Here is a 17,836-nt window from a genome sequence, read left to right on the forward strand (position 1 = left end):
CCAGACTTCATGCTCGTGACTTGCAACAAACCCTTGATTCTTGGTTGATCCAATCAAGTCTTGTCAATATCAATGGAACTTGGGTGTTGATAAGGTGTAAACCATAATCCACCAAAATGGATGATTGATCTTGACAATGACTTGATTCATCCCTTGACCTTTGTTTGCCTTGTGTGTGATCCTTATTTGTGATTGTTGCATTCATGCATTCATGCGCATCATAACATTCATCACACAAAAATTTTAAGGAACTAAGGTATTATTTGCAAATATTTTCAGACCATGGATTATGGACGAAGGAACACTAAGAAGTACAATTTCAGATGTCCTGACTTAAAAGAGTTAAGGAAGCTAGAATCTTTTGTATAAGATCCCTTGGACTTCAAACAACTTCATGGGAAGCTCCTGTCTATCTTGTCTGCTGATGTGGTTGAAGGACTCTTGAGTGTATTGGTGCAGTTCTATGATCCTCTCTACTGTTGTTTCACTTTCCTAGATTTTCAGCTTGTGCCTACCTTGGAGGAGTATTCTCATCTTTTGGGGATACCTATTTCTAGTATAGTGCCTTTTAGTGGATTGGAGGAGATTCCCCGGTCTAGTATTATTGTTGAAGCTCTTCACTTGAAGAAGTCTAAGATAGAGGCTCATTGGATGAAGAAATGAGGATTGTTTGGGTTGCCATCTGGTTTCCTCATCAAGGAAGCTACTGCTTTTGCTCCAGCCGGTAGTGTGGATGCTTTTGAAGCTATCTTTGTGTTGCTCATCTGTGGGTTAGCTTTGTTCCCTAACATTGACGGTTTTGTTGATGTTAACGCCATTAGACTTTTTCTGTTTGGGAATCTTGTGCCTACTTTATTGGGTGATATGTATTTCTCTTTGCATCTAAGGAATTCTAAGGGTGGTGGGACTATTGTCTATTGCATTCCTCTTCTGTACAAGTGGTTTATTTTGCACTTGCCTCAGACACCAGCTTTTGTGGAGAACAAACAATGTCTAAGGTAGTCTCAGAGACTTATGTCTCTCACTAATGATGATATAGTTTGGTATGATCCATCTTTAATAAGTTTGGAGATTATTGATAGTTATGGTGAATTCTATAATGTGTCTCTCATTGGTACACAAGGAGGAATTAGCTACAACCCTACTTTAGCTCGTCGTCAAGTTGGGTTCCCCTTGAGAGACAAACCTAATAAAACTTTGTTAGAAGGTCTTTTCTATCAAAAGGGTAAAGATCCCTAACATTTGAAGCAGAAGATTGTGCATGCTTGGCATAATGTGCATAGGAAAGGAAGATCCGAGCTTGGTCCGTGCAATTATGTAGCTTTGGAAGCTTACACTCTTTGGGTGAAGAAGAGAGCTTTAGAGTTAAAGATGCCTTATCCTTGTGAAAGACCTATGTATATGGTTATGGTTGAGCCATTAACTCTCCTTAACCAAGATGTAGAGGAGTTGGAAGACGCGCTCGCCAAGATGAAGCAAGAGAAGGACATGTGGGAAGAGAGTTTTTGTGCTTTGAGCAAGAAGCATGAAGAATTGTAGTTGGAGTCTAAGAACAAAGATGCACTTATTGAGCTACTTGAAGACCGAGTGATAAAGAGACAGAGAGATCCATAGGTTTCATCTTCTAGCATGCCTCAGCCTTCCGTTGCTTGGAAGAAGATTGTTGATCAGCTTGTCCTCGAGAAGACTCAGATGAAGGCTTCTTTTGAGACCGAGATTCGACGCATTCAAAGGAAGTACGCGCCTTCTGACGTTGTTAGGGATCCTTAGGATGACTAGTCTCCTTTTCTCTTGTATTTTTTATTTGGTTTCTGAAATTGTACTCAGTGTAATCCTTCCAATTATATAAATGAAAAGAGATTTTTGGCCATATAAAAATTATTGCAATTATTGATATATATAGTAAGTTCCTGCAAACAAAAATAAATAAACAAGCATTGCATTTCATGCATCATTTGCATAAGCAAGTTTATCTTTCGCCATATGTCTCATTGGTGTTTCTTCTGTGCTTTAGCCAAGCTGACTCATCGGTACAACACCCGCACTAATCATCTCAGAATTATGGAGCATTTATAGCAAGAGAACAGAAAGCTAAAGGACGAGATCGCCCGCCTAACTGCCATGATGGAGTCAGTTCTTGCTGCTCAGAGTCAATCTTCTCCAACACCATGCCTGCTGCTACCGCCCATTTTGCGCCCACTATGCCTGTCGGATTCCCGTGGGGGATGCCGTCCAACTTTATGCCTATTTTTGCTTCCATGCCGGCATCTAGTCCGGTCATGTCCATGCCACCTCCTATTGTGCACACCTTACCTCGTGTAGAGGACACCATTTATAACTCTGAGCTGTCTAAGGGTCCGGATGTCTACAAGAAAATGGATGAAATGAAGGATCAGTTTCTTGAGCTACGCAAGGAATTGAAGACGCTAAGAGGTAAGGATTTGTTTGGAAAGAGTGTTGTTGAGTTGTGTTTAGTGCCCAACGTCAAAATCCCAGTGAAGTTCAAAGTGCCTGACTTTGAAAAGTACAAAGGGAACACTTGTCCGCTCAGTCATCTAGTGATGTATGCTCGCAAGATGTCTACTCAGACCGATAATGATCAACTGTTGATTCATTATTTCTAGGATAGTCTGACCGGTGTTGCACTCCGTTGGTATATGGGGTTGGATAGTGCCAGCATTCGTACTTTCAATAACCTGGGAGAGGCTTTTGTCAAACAGTATAAGTACAACATGGACATGGCGCCTGATAGAGACCAGCTGAGGTCTATGTCTCAGAAAGATAAGGAGACATTTAAAGAGTATGCGCAGAGATAGAGGGAATTGGCTGCCCAGATCACTCCTCCTTTGGAGGAAAAAGAGATGATAAAGATTTTTCTATGACCCTGAGTTCATTTTATTATGAACGAATGATTGATAGTGCCCCAAATGACTTTACCGAAATGGTAAACATGGGGATGGGGCTTGAGGAAGGAGTCCGAGAGGGACGTTTGTCGAAGGATGAGGCATCGACAAGCAAGAGATATGGCAGCAATTTCAGCAAGAAAAAGGACAATGAAGCGAATGCAATAAGCAGTGGGAGGCAGAGGAGGCCTCAGATCAGAAGGAATCAATCATCCCTTCAACATCATCATCAAGTATCTTCAGTTATCCCGGTATTTTCTAATCAACAATCAACACCAGTTCAACAACTACAACGTCAACAACAACAACCACAACAATGAGCAAACACCTACACCTACAACAACAACACCAATAACAATCATCATCAACAAAACTTTGAGAGGAAGAAGGTCTCTTTCGACCTAATTCCTATATCTTATGCACAATTGTACCCGTCTTTGGTTCTCAAGAACCTAATCCAACCAAGAAACCCACCACAGATTCCAGAACCACTTCCATGATGGTACAAGCCTGAGCTCTGTTGTGCTTTTCATCAAGGAGCACCCAAACATGATATTGAGAACTGTTATCCGTTCAAGTATGAGGTTCAGAAGCTGATGAAGAGTGGAATGGTGTCTTTCGAAGACCGTGCGTTGAATGTGAAAGAAAATCCTTTGCCCACTCATGGGAACTCTTCTGTCAATATGGTGGATGGTTGTCCTGGAGAGTTTAAAGTTTTTGATGTATGGTTTATCCGAAGATCCTTGGTGCAGATTCATAAGGATGTTTGTTTGGTAAGTGATTGTGAGCACGACGATGATGGTTGTGTTGTTTATAGTGTTAACCCGAGGGGTTGTGAAGTTGTGAAAAGGGACATCCAGTGATTGATGGATGAAGGCATGATTCAAATTTTTCAATCCCGTCATGTTGATGACGATGTAAATGTCATAGTGCCCGTTTTCAAGCATCCAGAGAGATTGGTAATCCAGTACGACAGCAGCAATAGTAGTAGTGTTAGCAATAGATCAGTATCGTCGTTGGTAATACGGTTAGCGGGCCTAGTCTCGTATTCACTTGATAAAGTTGTACCATATCAGTATGATGCTACAATGATAGAAGGTGGTCAAGAGGTCCCGTTACCTACGACTAGTTCAATGGTGAGCATTGCTGATGTTACCAAGGTGACCCGCAGTGGTCGTGTGTTTGGGTCAGTGTTCCCAAAAGATAAAGAAGAATCAGTTGTTGGAAAGAAGGTGGAAGTGCCTGTTGTAGATCCAGTTGGTGCTTCAAAGGGTAAGTCTGGTGAATCAAGCGATGCGAAGGCCAACAATGATGATGAGGTACTTCGGTTAATTAAAAGGAGTGAGTTTAATGTGGTGGAGCAGCTGCTCCAACCCCCCTCAAAAATCTTTGTGTTGTCTCTGCTCATGAATTCTGAAGCGCACAGAGAAGCACTGCAGAGAGTTTCGGAACAAGCTTTTGTAGAACATGATGTTACAGTGGATCAATTCGATCATATCGTGGCTAACATCACTTTGTGCAATAATCTTAACTTCTGTGATGAAGAACTCCCTGAGGAGGGAAGAAATCATAATATGGGTTTGCACATTTCTATGAATTGCAAAGAGGATGCTTTGTCAAATGTTCTTATTGACACCGGATCATCACTGAATATGCTTCCGAAGTCAACTTTGTCAAAGCTATCATACCAAGGAGCGCCTATGAGGTATAGCGGCGTAATCGTCAAAGCTTTTGATGGTTCGTGCAAGACAATTATTGGTGAAGTGGACCTTCCAGTTAAGATAGGTCCGAGTGATTTTTAAATTACTTTTCAAGTAATGGATATCCACCTGACCTACAGTTGCTTGTTGCTTGTTCATATCAATTAATTCAAATTTTATATTAATATGAAACTCTTTGTCTTTGTTTGGAACATGAAATAGGATAAGATATTGACAAGATCGTTCGCATTCAAAAGGACCATGACAAAGAATTTTAAAACTATGATTTCTCTTGATTTTACACTACAAAAGGGACTTCTCATGAGTTATCTGTCCTTGTCACACCTCGGTAGAATGATATTTTCAAAAGGAAGAACCGTATTGTGCAAGAAATGTCGAGAAATATGGTCCATGTCAAACATATACCACATCCATTTAGGGTAGAAGTAATGAATATTATTTGTCATATTCACAATCGAGTAACAAACTTGTCGCATACCAAGATCACTCACTACGAGATATGGAGGGGGATGAAGCCCAACGTTAAATATTTTCATATTTTTAGCATTACACTCGACTCAAGTTACTATTTGGAAAGAAACCTAATAGCTTCGATCCGCTGTTTGGAAGGATGATTAATCTCTTCTCTCTCGTGTTTGATGTTTGGTTGAAAGTTAGCTAGAAACTTCATATCCCTTGTATAAGGGAGTTAAATAGTTCAACCTACTCATATGAATTATTGTATACTACGAAGATCAAATATTGCAGAGAGAATTAGGTCACTTCACTTGGACCGAACTTCTATAATTGCTGGTGTTATCTCTCTAACCATCAACTCTCTATTTTATGCTTATTTATCTTTCCACTGCTAATTTATTAAATATATTTAAAATGTTTTTAAACATTGAAAATAATTATAAAAGTTTTTCAACCTACGGTTTTTATGAAACACACAATTCAACTCCCTCTTATGAGTGGAGTCTCATGTTCAACAATGATTTATTATGTTTTGAGTTTCCTTTATTAGTATTTAAGAAACAATCAGGTACATTTATTTTTTTATTATATATATGCATTATAATTTTGTTTTTTATCTTTATTTTTTTTGTTTTATACAAAAAAAAATTCAAATCCTCATGTAGTATATATAACATTTAAAATTAATTTAAATAAAAATGATAAAAAAATTTCAAATATCCCTTTTCAATGATAGAAAAAAGAGAAATGTATAATTTCCAACGAATAAAAGAGAAAATTTTGAAATCCGACCTACCGGATTCAAACTAGTGACCTAAGGATGTCTATTTAAAAACTACAGTCCTCCGCTCTACCAACTGAGATAAGGTCGATTGTTGATTTCCTACGTTTATAACTAAGAATATAATCGTTTAAAACACGAGGCACGTAATTTGTGTGTATTGTGTAGGTGAGGTGCTAAGATTATCATTTTAATGTAGTAAAGACATTTATACAAGTTATATTAAATTTTTGTTCATATCAATTACTTCAAAATTAACATGAAATTGAAACTCTTTGTCTTTGTTTGGAACATGAAAGAGGATAAGAGATTGACACGATCATTAACATTCAAAACGACCATAACAAAGAATTTGAGAACTATGGCTTCTATTGATTTTGCACTACTAAAGGGATTTCCCATGAGTTATCTGTCCTCGTCACACCTCAGTAGAATGAGATTGTCAAAAGGAAGAATCGTGTTTTGTAAGAAATGTCGAGAGTTCTGGTCCATGTCAAACATATACCACATCCATTTGGGGTAGAAGTAATGACTATTGCTTGTCATATTCACAATAGACTAACAAACTTGTCGTGTACCAAGATCACTCACTATGAGATATGGAGGGGGATAAAGCCAAAAGTTAAATATTTTCATATGTTTCACATTAAACTTTATTCAAGTCACTATTTGGAAATAAGATTAACTACTTTAATCCGTTGTTTGGAAGGATGATTAATCTCTTCTCTCCGGTGTTTGATGTTTGGTTGTAAGTTAGCTCGAAACTTCATATCCCTTGTGTAAAGGAGTTCAATAGTTCAACTCACTCATATGAATTATTGTATACTCTCAAGATCAAATATTGCTAATTAATTAAAACATATTTAAAATGTTTTTCAACTTTGAAAATAATGATAAAAGTTTTTCAAACTACAGTTTTGATGAAACACACAATTCACCTCCCTCTTATAAGTGGAGTCCCATGTTCAACAATGATTTCTTATGTTTTGAGTTTCATTGATAGATAAAAAGAGAAATGTAAAATTTCGATCCGACCTACAGGATTCGAACAAGTGACCTAAGGATGTCTATTTGACAACTAAAGTCCTCCACTCTACCAACTGAGCCAAGGTCAGTAGTTGATTGCATTTGTTTATAACTAAGAATACAATTGTGTAAAGCACCGCATGTAATTTGTGTGTATTCTGTAGGTGAGGTAACCAAGATTATCATTTTAATGTAGTGAAGACATTTATATAAGTTAAATTAAAATTTTGTTTATATAATTTAATTCAAAATTAACATGAAATTGAAACTCTATGTCTTTGTTTGGAACATGAAAAAGGATAATAGATTGACAAGATCATTAGCATTCCAAACGACCATGACAAAGAATTTGAGAACTATGGGTTTTCTTGATTTTACACTACTAAAGGGATTTCCCATGAGTAATCTGTCCTCGTCACACCTCAGTAGAATGAGATTTTCAAAAGGACAAATCGTGCTTTGCAAGACATGTCGAGAGTTATGGTCCATGCCAAACCTATCCCACATCCATTTGGGGAAGAAGTATTGAATATTGCTTGTCATATTCACAAACGACTAACAAACTTGTCGCATACCTAGATCACTCACTATGAGATATGAAGGGGGATGAAGCCAAACGTTAAATATTTTCATATGTTTAGCATTACACTTTATTCAAGTTACTATTTGGAAATAAGACTAACTGCTTCAATCCGCTTTTTGCAAGGATGATTAATCTCTTCTCCCCGGTGTTTGATATTTGGTTATAAGTTAGCTCGAAACTTCATATCCCTTGTATAAAGGATTTCAATAGTTCAACCCACTCATATGAATTATTGTATACTCTCAAGATCAAATCTTGCAGAGAGAATTAGGTCACTTCACTTTGACCGAACTTCTATAATTGCTAGCCTTATAATCTCTAATCATCAACTCTCTATTTTTTTACTTATTTATATTTCCACTGCTAATTTATTAAAACATATTTAAAATGTTTTTCAACTTTGAAAATAATGATAAAAGTTTTTCAAAATAAAGTTTTTATGAAACATAAAATTCACCTCCCTCTTATGAGTGGAATCCCATGTTCAACAATGATTTATTATGTTTTGAGTTTCATTGATCGATAAAAAGAGAAATGTAAAATTTTGATCCGACCTACCGGATTCGAACCAGTGACCTAAGGATGTCTGTTTGACAACTATAGTCATCCACTCTACCAACAAAGCTAAGGTAGGTTGTTGATTGCATTTGTTTAAAACTAAGAATACAATTGTGTAAAACACCGCATGTAATTTGTGTGTATTCTGTAGGTGAGGTGACCAAGATTATCATTTTAATGTAGTAAAGACATTTATATAAGTTATATTAATATTTTGTCTGTATCAATTAATTCAAAGTTAACATGAAATTGAAACTCTTTGTATTTGTTTGGAACATGAAAAAGGATAAGAGATTGACAAGATCATTAGCATTCAAAACGACCATGACAAAGAATTTGAGAACTATGGCTTCTCTTGATTTTTCACCACTAAAGGGATTTCCCATGAGTTTTCTGTCCTCGTTACACCTCTGTAGATTGAGATTTTCAAAAGGAAGAATCGTGCTTTGCAAGAAATGTCGAGACTTATGGTCCATGTCAAACATATACCACATCCATTTGGGGTAGAAGTAATGAATATTGCTTGTCATATTCACAATCGACTAATAAACTTTTCGCTTACCAAGATCATTCACTATGAGATATGAAGGGGGATGAAGCCCGTGTTAAATATTTTCATATGTTTAGGATTACACTTTATTCAAGTTGCTATTTGGAAATAAGACTAACTACTTCAATCTGCTCTTTGGAAGGATGATTAATCTCTTCTCTCTGGTGTTTGATGTTTCCTTGTAAGTTAGCTCGAAACTTCATATCCCTTGTATAAAGGTGTTCAATAGTTCAACCCACTCATATGAATTATTGTATACTCTCAAGATCAAATCTTGCAGAGAGAATTAGGTCACTTCACTTTGACCGAACTTCTATAATTGCTGGCGTTATAATCTCTAATCATCAACTCTCTATTTTTTGCTTATTTATATTTCCACTGATAATTTATTAAAACATATTTAAAATGTTTTTCAACTTTAAAAATAATGATAAAAGTTTTTCAAACTACAGTTTTTATAAAACACACAATTCACCTCCCTCTTATGAGTGGAGTCCCATGCTCAACAATGATTTATTATGTTTTGAGTTTCATTGATAGATAAAAAGAGAAATGTAAATTTTTGATCCGACCTACCGCTATAATCTCTAAACATCAACTCTCTATTTTTTGCTTATTTATATTTCCACTGCTAATTTATTAAAACATATTAAAAAAAAATTCAACTTTGAAAATAATGATAAAAGTTTTTCAAACTACTTGTTTTGAGTTTCATTGATAGATAAAAAGAGAAACGTTAAATTTTGGTCCGACCTACCGGATTCTAACCAGTGACCTAAGGATGTCTGTTTGACAACTACAGTCCTCTGCTCTACCAACTGAGCTAAGGTTGGTTGTTGATTGCGTTTTTTTATAACTAAGAATACAATTGTGTAAAACACCGCATGTAATTTGTGTGTATTCTATAGGTGAGGTGACCAAGATTATTATTTTAATGTAGTAAAGACATTAATATAAGTTATATTAAAAAAAATTTATGTCAATTAATTCAATATTAACATGAAATTGAAACTCTTTGTCTTTGTTTGGAACATGAAAAAGGATAAGAGATTGGCAAGATCATTAGCATTCAAAACGACCATGAAAAAAAAAATTTAGAACTATGGCTTCTCCTGATTTTGCACTACTAAAAGGATTTCCCATAAGTAATTTGTCCTCGTCACAACTCAGCAGAATGTGATTGTCAAAAGGAAGAATCGTGCTTAGCAAGAAATGTCGAGACTTATGGTCCATGTCAAACATATACCACATCCATTTGGGGTAGAAGTAATGAATATTGCTTGTCATATTCACAATCGACTAACAAACTTTTCGCTTACATAGATCATTCACTATGAGATATGAAGGGGGATGAAGCCCATGTTAAATATTTTCATATGTTTAGCATTACACTTTATTCAAGTTACTATTTGGAAATAAGACTAACTGCTTCAATCTGCTGTTTGGAAGGATGATTAATCTCTTCTCTCCGGTGTTTGATGTTTTGTTGTAAGTTAGCTCGAAACTTCATATCCCTTAGATAAAGGAGTTCAATAGTTTAACCCACTCATATGAATTATTGTATACTCTAAAGATCAAATCTTGCAGAGAGAGTTAGGTCATTTCACTTTGACCGAACTTCTATAATTGCTGGCGTTTAAATCTCTAATCATCAACTCTCTATTTTTTGCTTATTTATATTTCCACTGCTAGTTTATTAAAACATATTTAAAATGTTTTTCAACTTTGAAAATAATGATACAAGTTTTTCAAACTACGGTTTTTATGATACACACAATTCACCTCCGTCTTCTGAGTGGAGTCCCATGTTCAACAATGATTTATAATGTTTTGAGCTTCATTGATAGATAAAAAGAGAAATGTAAAATTTAGATCCGACCTACTGGATTCGAACCAGTGACCTAAGGATGCCTGTTTGACAACTACAGTCCTCTGTTCTACCAACTGAGCTAAGTTCGGTTGTTGATTTCCTTCGTTTATAACTAAGAATACTATCGTTTAAATCACGGGGCATGTAATTTGTGTGTATTGTGTATGTGAGGTGCTAAGATTATCATTTTAATGTAGTAAAGACATTTATATAAGTTATATTAAAATTTTGTCTGTATCAATTAATTCAAAGTTAACATGAAATTGAAACTCTTTGTCTTTGTTTGGAACATGAAAAAGGATAAGAGATTGACAAGATCATTAGCATTCTAAACGACCATGAAAAAAAATTAGAACTATGGCTTCTCTTGATTTTGCACTACTAAAAGGATTTCCCATGAGTAATTTGTCCTCGTCACACCTCAGCAGAATGAGATTGTCAAAAGGAAGAATCGTGCTTACAAGAAATGTCGAGAGTTATGGTCCATGTCAAACCTATCCCACATCCATTTGGGGTAGAAGTAATGAATATTGCTTGTCATATTCACAATCGACTAACAAACTTGTCGTGTACCAAGATCACTCACTATGAGATATGGAGGTGGATGAAGCCCAACGTTATATATTTTCATATGTTTAGCATTACACTTGATTCAAGTTACTATTTGGAAACAAGCCTAACTGCTTCAATCCACTGTTTGGAAGGATGATTAATCTCTTCTGTCCAGTGTTTGATGTTTGGTTGGAAGTTAGCTCGAAACTTCATATCCCTTGTACAAAGGAGTTCAATAGTTCAACCCACTCATATGAATTACTGTATACTCTCAAGATTAAATCTTGCAGAGAGAATTAGGTCACTTCATTTTGACCAAACTTCTATAATTGATGCGTTATAATCTCTAATCATCAACTATCTATTTTTTGCTTATTTATATTCCCACTGATAATTTATTAAAAACATATTCAAAATGTTTTTCAACTTTGAAAATAATTATAAAAGTTTTTCAAACTACAGTTTTTATGAAACACACAATTCATCTCCATCTTATGAGTGGAGTCCCATGTTCAACAATGATTTATTATGTTTTGAGTTTCATTGATAGATAAAAACAGAGATTTAAAATTTTGATCCGACCTACCGGATTCAAACCAATGACCTAAGGATGTCTGTTTGACAACTACAGTCCTCCGTTCTACCAACTGAGCTAAGTTCGGTTGTTGATTTCCTTCGTTTATAACTAAGAATATAATCGTTTAAAACACGGGGGGTGTAATTTGTGTGTATTGTGTAGGTGAGGTGCTAAGATTATCATTTTAATGTAGTAAAGACATTTATATAAGTTATATTAAAATTTTGTCTGTATCAATTAATTCAAAGTTAACATGAAATTGAAACTCTTTGTCTTTGTTTGGAACATGAAAAAGGATAAGAGATTGACAAGATCATTAGCATTCAAAACGACCATGACAAAGAATTTGAGAACTATGGCTTCTCTTGATTTTTCACCACTAAAGGGATTTCCCATGAGTTTTCTGTCCTCGTCACACCTCTGTAGAATGAGATTTTCAAAAGGAAGAATCGTGCTTTGTAAGAAATGTCGAGACTTATGGTCCATGTCAAACATATACCACATCCATTTGGGGTAGAAGTAATGAATATTGCTTGTCATATTCACAATCGACTAACAAACTTTTCGCTTACCAAGATCATTCACTATGAGATATGAAGGGGGATGAAGCCCGTGTTAAATATTTTCATATGTTTAGCATTAGACTTTATTCAAGTTACTATTTGGAAATAAGACTAACTGCTTCAATCTGCTCTTTGGAAGGATAATTAATCTCTTCTCTTCGGTGTTTGATGTTTTCTTGTAAGTTAGCTCGAAACATCGTATCCCTTGTATAAAGGAGTTCAATAGTTCAACCCACTCATATCAATTATTGTATACTCTCAAGATCAAATCTTGCAGAGAGAATTAGGTCACTTCACTTTGACCGAACTTCTATAATTGCTGGCGTTATAATCTCAAATCATCAACTCTCTATTTTTTGCTTTATTATATTTCCACTGATAATTTATTAAAAACATATTTAAAATGTTTTTCAACTTTAAAAATAATGATAAAAGTTTTTCAAACAACAGTTTTTATGAAACACACAATTCACCTCCCTCTTATGAGTGGAGTCCCATGTTCAACAATGATTTATTATGTTTTGAGTTTCATTGATAGATAAAAAGAGAAATGTAAGTTTTTGATCCGACCTACCGCTATAATCTCTAATCATCAACTCTCTATTTTTTGCTTATTTATATTTCCACTCCTAATTTATTAAAACATATTTAAAAAAAATTCAACTTTGAAAATAATGATAAAAGTTTTTTCAAACTACATGTTTTGAGTTTCATTGATAGATAAAAAGAGAAACGTTAAATTTTGGTCCGACCTACCGGATTCTAACCAGTGACTTAAGGATGTCTGTTTGACAACTACAGTCCTCCGCTCTACCAACTGAGCTAAGGTCGGTTAGTGATTGCGTTTTTTTATAACTAAGAATACAATTGTGTAAAACACCGCATGTAATTTGTGTGTATTCTGTAAGTGAGGTGACCAAGATTATTATTTTAATGTAGTAAAGACATTAATATAAGTTATATTAAAATTTTAGTTTATTTCAATTAATTAAAAATTAACATGAAATTGAAACTCTTTGTCTTTGTTTGGAACATGAAAAAGCATAAGAGATTGACAAGATCATTAGCATTCAAAACGACCATGAAAAAAAAATTAGACATATGGCTTCTCTTGATTTTGCACTACTAAAAGGATTTCCCATAAGTAATTTGTCCTCGTCACAACTCAGCAGAATGAGATTGTCAAAAGGAAGAATCGTGCTTTGCAAGAAATGTCGAGACTTATGGTCCATGTCAAACATATACCACATCCATTTGGGGTAGAAGTAATGAATATTGCTTGTCATATTCATAATCGACTAACAAACTTTTCGCTTACATAGATCATTCACTATGAGATATGAAGGGGGATGAAGCCCATGTTAAATATTTTCATATGTTTAGCATTACACTTTATTCAAGTTACTATTTGGAAATAAGACTAACTGCTTCAATCTGCTGTTTGGAAGGATGATTAATCTCTTCTCTCCGGTGTTTGATGTTTTGTTGTAAGTTAGCTCGAAACTTCATATCCCTTGGATAAAGGAGTTCAATAGTTTAACCCACTCATATGAATTATTGTATACTCTAAAGATCAAATCTTGCAGAGAGAATTAGGTCATTTCACTTTGACCGAACTTCTATAATTGCTGGCGTTTAAATCTCTAATCATCAACTCTCTATTTTTTGCTTATTTATATTTCCACTGCTAGTTTATTAAAACATATTTAAAATGTTTTTCAACTTTGAAAATAATGATAAAAGTTTTTCAAACTACGGTTTTTATGATACACACAATTCACCTCCCTCTTATGAGTAGAGTCCCATATTCAACAATGATTTATTATGTTTTGAGTTTCATTGATAGATAAAAAGAGAAAGTAATATTTTGATCCGACCTACCGTATTTGAACCAGTGACCTAAGGATGTCTGTTTGACAACTACAGTCCTCCTCTCTACCAACTGAGCTAAGGTCGGTCGTTGATTGCATTTTTTTATAACTTAGAATACAATTTTGTAAAACACAGCATGTAATTTGTGTGTATTCTGTAGGTGAGGTGACCAAGATTATTATTATAATGTAGTAAAGACATTTATATAAGTTATATTAAAATTTTGTTTATATCAATTAATTCAAAGTTAACATGAAATTGAAACTCTTTGTCTTTGTTTGGAACATGAAAAAGGATAAGAGATTGACAAGATCATTAGCATTCAAAACGACCATGACAAAGAATTTGAGAACTATGGCTTCTCTTGATTTTGCACTACTAAAGGGATTTCCCATGAGTAATCTGTCATCGTCACACCTCAAAAGAATGAGATTGTCAAAAGGAAGAATCGTGCTTTGCAAGAAATGTCGAGACTTATGGTCCATGTCAAACCTATCCCACATCCGTTTGGCGTAGAAGTAATGAATATTGCTTGTCATATTCACAATCGACAAACAAACTTGTCGCTTACCAGGATCACTCACTATGAGATATGGAGGTGGATGAATCCCAACGTTAAATATTTTCATATGTTTAGCATTACACTTGATTCAAGTTACTATTTGGAAAGAAGCCTAATTGCTTCAATCCGCTGTTTGGAAGGATGATTAATCTCTTCTCTCCCGTGTTTTTTATTTCGTTGGAAGTTAGCTCGAAACTTCATATCCCTTGTATAAAGGAGTTCAATAGTTCAACCCACTCATATGAATTATTCTATACTCTCAAGATCAAATCTTGCAGAGAGAATTAGGTCACTTCATTTTGACCGAACTTCTATAATTATTGGCTTTATAATCTCTAATTATTAACTCTCTATTTTTTGCTTATTTATATTTCCACTGATAATTTATTAAAAACATATTCAAAATGTTTTTCAACTTTGAAAATAATTCTCAAAGTTTTTCAAACTACAATTTTTATGAAACACACAATTCACCTCCCTCTTATGAGTGGAGTCCCATGTTCAACAATGATTTATTATGTTTTGAGTTTCATTGATAGATAAAAACAGAGATTTAAAATTTTGATCCGACCTACCGGATTCAAACCGGTGACCTAAGGATGTCTGTTTGACAACTACAGTCCTCCGTTCTACCAACTGAGCTAAGTTCGGTTGTTGATTTCCTTCGTTTATAACTAAGAATATAATCGTTTAAAACACGGGGGATGTAATTTGTGTGTATTGTGTAGGTGAGGTGCTAAGATTATCATTTTAATGTAGCAAAGACATTTATATAAGTTATATTAAAATTTTGTCTATATCAATTAATTCAAAGTTAACATGAAATTGAAACTCTTTGTCTTTTTTTGGAACATGAAAAAGGATAAGAGATTGACAAGATCATTAGCATTCAAAACGACCATGACAAAGAATTTGAGAACTACGGCTTCTCTTGATTTTGCACTACTAAAGGGATTTCCCATGAGTTATCTGTCCTTGTTACACCTCTGTAGAATGAGATTGTCAAAAGGAAGAATCATGCTTTGCAAGAAATGTCGAGACTTATGGCCCATGTCAAACATATACCACTTCCATTTGGGGTAGAAGTAATGAATATTGCTTGTCATATTCACAATCGACTAACAAACTTGTCGCTTACCAAGATCACTCACTATGAGATATGGAGGGGGATGAAGCCCATGTTAAATATTTTCATATGTTTAGCATTACACTTTATTCAAGTCACTATTTGGAAATAAGACTAACTGGTTCAATCCGCTGTTTGGAAGGACGATTAATCTCTTCTCTCCGGTGTTTAATGTTTAGTTGTAAGTTAGCTCGAAACTCCATATTCCTTGTATAAAGGAGTTCAATAGTTCAACCCACTCATATGAATTATTCTATACTCTCAAGATCAAATCGTGCAGAGAGAGTTAGGTCACTTCACTTTGACCGAACATCTATAATTCCTGGCGTTATAATCTCTAATCATCAACTCTCTATTTTTTGCTTATTTATATTTCCACTGCTAATTTATTAAAACATATTTAAAATGTTTTTCAACTTTAAAAATAATGATAAAAGTTTTTCAAAGTACAGTTTTTATGAAACCTAGAATTCACCTCCCTCTTATGAGTGGAGTCCCGTGTTTAATAATGATTTATTATGTTTTGAGTTTCATTGATAGATAAAAAGAGAAATGTAAAATTTTGATCCGACCTACCGGATTCGACCCAGTGACCTAAGGAGTCTGTTTGACAACTACAGTCCTCCGCTCTACCAACTGACCTAAGGTCAATCGTTGATTGTGTTTTTTTATAACTTAGAATACAATTGTGTAAAACACCGCATGTAATTTGTGTGTATTCTGTAGGTGAGGTGACCAAGATTATTATTTTAATGTAGTAAAGACATTTATATAAGTTATATTAAAATTTTGTTTATATCAATTAATTCAAAGTTAACATGAAATTGAAACTCTTTGTCTTTGTTTGGAAGATGAAAAAGGATAAGAGATTGACAAGATCATTAGCATTCAAAACGACCATGACAAAGAATTTGAGAACTACGGCTTCTTTTGAAAATGCACTACTAAAGGGATTTCCCAAGAGTTATCTGTCCTCGTTACACCTCTGTAGAATGAGATTGTCAAAAGGAAGAATCGTGCTTTGCCTGAAATGTCGAGACTTATGGTCCATGTCAAACATATACCACATCCATTTGGGGTAGAAGTAATGAATATTGCTTATCATATTCACAATCGACTAACAAACTTGTCGCTTACCAAGATCACTCACTATGAGATATGGAGGGGGATGAAGCCCATGTTAAATATATTCATATGTTTAGCATTACACTTTATTCAAGTCACTATTTGGAAATAAGACTAACTGCTTCAATCCGCTGTTTGGAAGGACGATTAATCTCTTCTCTCCGGTGTTTAATGTTTAGTTGTAAGTTAGCTCGAAACTTCGTATCCCTTGTATAAAGGAGTTCAATAGTTCAACCCACTCATATGAATTATTCTATACTCTCAAGATCAAATCTTGCAGAGAGAATTAGGTCACTTCACTTTGACCGAACTTCTATAATTGTTGGCGTTATAATCTCTAATCATCAACTCTCTATTTTTTGCTTACTTATATTTCCACTACTAATTTATTAAAACATATTTAAAATGTTTTTCAACTTTAAAAATAATGATAAAAGTTTTTCAAACTACAGTTTTTATGAAACACAAAATTCACCTTCCTCTTATGAGTGGAGTCCCAGGTTCAACAATGATTTATTATGTTTTGAGTTTCATTGATAGATAAAAAGAGAAATGTAAAATTTTGATCCGACCTACCGGATTCGAACCAGTGTCCTAAGGATGTCTGTTTGACAACTACAGTCCTCCGCTCAACCAACTGAGCTAAGGTCGGTCGTTGATTGCGTTTTTTTATAACTTAGAATACAATTGTGTAAACCACCGCATGTAATTTGTGTGTATTCTGTAGGTGAGGTAACCAAGATTATTATTTTAGTGTAGTAAAGAAATTTATATAAGTTATATTAAAATTTTGTTTATATCAATTAATTCAAAGTTAACATGAAATTGAAACTCTTTGTCTTTGTTTGGAACATGAAAAAGGATAAGAGATTGACAAGATCATTAGCATTCAAAACGACCAAGACAAAGAATTTAAGAACTATGGCTTCTCTTAATTTTGCACTACTAAAGGGATTTCCCATGAGTTGTCTGTCCTCGTTACACCTCTGTAGAATGAGATTGTCAAAAGGA

The 17,836-nt window shown here is 34.5% G+C and overlaps 3 non-coding genes across 3 annotated transcripts; all 3 read right to left on the reverse strand.

Moving 5' to 3' along the window:
* Nucleotides 1–9,325: 9,325 nt before the first annotated feature.
* On the reverse strand, nt 9,326–9,411 carry TRNAY-GUA (transfer RNA tyrosine (anticodon GUA)). Its single transcript is given in 2 exon segments — nt 9,326–9,361; nt 9,375–9,411. It is a non-coding gene; the product is annotated as a tRNA-Tyr (tRNA).
* A 3,475-nt stretch (nt 9,412–12,886) lies between these two features.
* Nucleotides 12,887–12,972, reverse strand: TRNAY-GUA (transfer RNA tyrosine (anticodon GUA)). Its single transcript is given in 2 exon segments — nt 12,887–12,922; nt 12,936–12,972. It is a non-coding gene; the product is annotated as a tRNA-Tyr (tRNA).
* Nucleotides 12,973–17,391: 4,419 nt separating this feature from the next.
* TRNAY-GUA (transfer RNA tyrosine (anticodon GUA)) lies at nt 17,392–17,477 on the reverse strand. The gene is given in 2 exon segments: nt 17,392–17,427; nt 17,441–17,477. It is a non-coding gene; the product is annotated as a tRNA-Tyr (tRNA).
* Between the last annotated feature and the right edge of the window lie 359 nt (nt 17,478–17,836).

Source organism: Lathyrus oleraceus, chromosome 5 (assembly GCF_024323335.1).
Source record: "Lathyrus oleraceus cultivar Zhongwan6 chromosome 5, CAAS_Psat_ZW6_1.0, whole genome shotgun sequence".
NCBI classification, from domain to species: Eukaryota; Viridiplantae; Streptophyta; class Magnoliopsida; order Fabales; family Fabaceae; genus Lathyrus; species Lathyrus oleraceus.